Here is a 3,980-nt window from a genome sequence, read left to right on the forward strand (position 1 = left end):
TAATCATGTATACAAGCTATTCAAAAGAGACAGAATCATGTCTTTTTGTTATATTTAAAGACAAATTATTATTTTTCTTTCTTTTTTTAAATAAAAATAAAAAATATATAACGTTTTTTTTTTTTTTTTTCAACAATTTCGCGGACCCCCTGCAGTGTCCCCGCGGACCCCCTAGGTTAAACCATGAAATACACAATGGTTAATTAATTCAACGTGGAGTTACACTTCCAGGCGATGCCTCAGTCCAGCGGGACGTATCGTAAGATCGAATCCGAGCAGAGTGCTTCTCAACCGGGGAGAGGAGCTGTACTGGGCGGCGTTTCCCTTTCTTCCCCACTAGAGAGCGTTTTTCAACCGTCTAAACCAACAGAGCTCGTACTCGCGGCGCTCGTTCATGACTTGAGCCCCAGCGCGTTCACAGTGGCAGTGCTCGTTCATGACTTTGTGCCCAAGCGCGTCCATGAACAAATTCGATGACGCAAAATGCGTCACAGTAGACCCACTACGTCACGTTTTACTACCCGGATGGAGGGGTGAAAACGCCTCATGCGCTGGGTGAGCAACTCAATGCAAGTGGAGGGGCGGGGATATATGTGTCCTCTCTATTAATATTATAACTCTATGGTTCTATCCTTAGGAAAATCTACTCGGACACATGACGTCATGTAGGTAAATGCATGCTATTTTCATGAAAGCAGATTCTAGTATTTCATTTTATATACATATAAATATATAGATTTGCGCAATTGTGCGTGCGTCATGCGTAAAGCAATGCCAAATGGAGAGGTAACGCAACTGGTGAAACTTTGCATTTATTATGATAGATTTGGGACTTTTGGTGACTTTATCACGTTTGGAATGTGTCCTTTGGGTTAGACGGTTTGTTTTTTTTTCAGACGAGAGGAACGGTTGCCTCGCGTCGCAACATTGGGAACCAGTGTTGTGTATTTTGAGAGAGAGAGATACAGTTGTTTATTCACAGATAGATAGATTGATAGATAGTGTGAGCGAGAGAGTGAGAGAGAGAGAGAGATGCCGGTAACCACCTACACGCGAGAGAGAGAGAGATGTGTTTGTTTTTTCGTCGCCGTGTCACAATGGAGATGCGCCCTGCTTCGGCTACTTGGAGCCGTTTCATCCAGGCTAGGATAAATCAAGTCATTGGGTGCAAGAAAGGTCGTCATGGAGCTGATTCTGACCATGAAACTACAGATCCGTCTTTTGTTCTGGACGAGAGCCTGAGGTGAGTGAAGCCTAAGCTAACGTTAGCCATGAATTGTGTTGTGCGCGCCCTGTGTGTGTGTGTCTGTGCGTGCGTGTGTGTGTGTGTGTGCGCGCGCGCGCGGCTGTGTGTGCACGTTCGTCAGTGCATGTTTGCTTATTTGCGTGCGTGCACCATGATGATAAAACGACTACTATTCGTGCGTGCACCATGATGATAAAACGACTAGGCTACTATTGATACTTTGCGCAAATGCGCACGCCCTTGCTGACGCAAGTGCGTGCGCGTTTGCACGTGCACACGTGTACTTATTTGTTACTCAACAAATTAGTAGTGGCATTTGTTTTCATCTTGTAACAGTAGCTGTTGTGTATTATACTGTAAGGATGATTCTTCTGACTATGTGTGCCACCCTGTGTGTGTGTGTGTGTGTGTGTGTGTGTGTGTGTGTGTGTGTGTGTGTGTGTGTTTCTCCAGGGGGGTCCTCCCTATGTTCCCCAGGTTCTTTGTTCCCCACCTCCCCCCCAAAAAGGTTCTATGTTCCCCAGGTTCTATGTTCCCCACCCATCCTCCACCAAAAAAGGTTCTATGTTCCCCACCCCAAAAATGTTTCCAACTCAAATAGAGGAAATGGTGGGACATCTGGGCACTAAGAACATGTGGGCACTCCACCCCAAGTGCCTACTTTTCCAGGTGCCCACTCGTTCAGATGCCCAGTCATAATACAAATATGGTGCCCAGATGTCCCTAGTTCCCCCTTGACCCACTAGTATTCGTAATTTCTCCCCATTATGTTCTGTTGTGTGTATTTAGAGTTATGTTTCCTGCATTGTTGGATGAGCGGGGAACATAGAACCCTTTTTTAGTTGAGTGGGGAACATAGAACCTTTTTTGTGGGGGCAACTGGGGAATATAGAACCTGGGGAACATAGAACCTGGGGAACATAGGTACGGTCCCCATCCAGGGATGTCAAATATATAAAATAAATGCATTGTGTGTGTGTGTGTGTGTGTGTTTGTATACGCACATACATACTCTTCTATTTATACTGTATGTACCGGTATCTGCATGTAACACTGATTCAATTTTTGTAGTGATGGTCACACACCCAAGTGCCGAGAGGAGACCACCACCAAACACTGGACCCTGAACTGTTGAGGTGAGCATCAATGTGTTTTTGTGGTAATGTATTACAGTATTAGTTTTGTCACCGGTGCATTGTGTAACACATTTTTTTCTTTTTGTTTTTTTGTTGCAGTGATCCTGGGTCGAGCAGCAGCAGGGGCTGAGGCAGAGGTCGTGGCCCCAAACGAGCCTTACTGGACCCCGAGCATGAGAGGTGAGCAGTGAGAACCAGTCATGTCTTTGTCTGTGATTATCAGGCACGTGCACACACAGACAATGTGTAGAAATCTGTTACACCACATCTCCAGTATTGACATGATAATGTTAGTTCAGTGTTGTATCACACACCGAAAATAGCAGACCTCCAAGCTCACAATGTGTCGCACTGCGACGCGCTGTGAGCTTGGATGTCTTCACATACATACTCACACATACATACTCTTCTATTTGATGCATATATGTACCGGTATATATGAATGTAACACTGTTTCAATTTTTGTAGTGATGGTCACACAAGCAGCACAAGTACAGGAGTACTTTGTCAGGATAGTTTTGTCATCGGTGCATTGTGTAACACATTTTTTTCATCGTTGCAGTGATCCTGACTCAGAGCAGAGGCAGAGGCCGTGGCCCCAAACGAGTCATGCTGGACTGGGGAAATCTCACTGTTTCGACAACGGAGCGTCAGCAGGTTAACCACTCACTCACAGAGGTTAGGGTTAGGTTTGGTTGTCGAAAAGATGACATGTAGAAATAGCAACACGCTCCCGCCGGACTCCGAGCCTGAGAGGTGAGCACAAGTTGTTTTTGTGCACACACAGACAATGTGTAGGAATCCATGTCGTAAGCCACATCTCCAGTTTTGACATGATAATGTTAGTTCAGAGTGGTATCACGCACCGAGAATAGCTGACCTCCAAGCTCACAACGCGTCGCCCTGCGACACGTTGTGAGCTTGGAGGTCTTGGAGGTCTGCTGTTTCCGATATTTTCACCTGCTGGATTCAGTTCATTTTGCACAATATTTGTGTTGTATTTAAATTTTTCTCAGTAAAAAGGTTCAGTTCATTTTGCAGTGCCTGTTTGGGAAAAGAAAAACATTTGTAATTAGGTCTTTGTACCTGAGAGGCCCCTCCCAAGGCAAGTGACTTCTGAAAGAAAAAACGTCTATAGCCTGGACTTGACTTTGTGCTCTAAAAAGCTGTATAACACTGTCTTATTTCAATTTGACCATTTTATGGTAACATGTGCAATGCCTGATATCATTTTCTACCTTGAAAAAACATTATGGAGGATGTTTGTGCTTTTCTAAAGTAAAAACCCTGAGTTTTTGAAATCCGTTTTTGTCTATTCTCTCTGTTTCTGGGTCAAATGCATTGATATATTAGGTAAAAGTGAAAGAAATAATTGTTGGGTCATATAGATTGGGTTGTGCTGAAGAAAAAAATACCAAGTATTGCTATGGAAAACATTTTCTAGTTTGGGAAATAAAGACTGAATGAAAATCAGTCAAAAACGCCTAACCTAGATTACACCTAATATCATCTAAAAATATATATATATTGCTTTATTTGACTTGAATTTCATCATTCCATGTTCATATGGACAACCTATTTTGCCAATTTCAACATAG

At 43.5% G+C, this 3,980-nt stretch overlaps 1 long non-coding RNA gene across 1 annotated transcript; it reads left to right on the top strand.

Annotated features, from left to right (window-relative positions):
• Positions 1-1,033: 1,033 nt before the first annotated feature.
• LOC308280819 lies at positions 1,034-3,885 on the top strand. The gene is made up of 4 exons (XR_013961784.1): positions 1,034-1,243; positions 2,318-2,382; positions 2,482-2,562; positions 2,945-3,885. It is a non-coding gene; the product is annotated as an uncharacterized lncRNA (long non-coding RNA).
• The last annotated feature ends 95 nt before the right edge of the window (positions 3,886-3,980 follow it).

The sequence above is a fragment of the Nannobrachium achirus genome (assembly GCF_963921795.1).
Source record: "Nannobrachium achirus genome assembly, contig: SCAFFOLD_560, whole genome shotgun sequence".
Taxonomy (NCBI): domain Eukaryota; kingdom Metazoa; phylum Chordata; class Actinopteri; order Myctophiformes; family Myctophidae; genus Nannobrachium; species Nannobrachium achirus.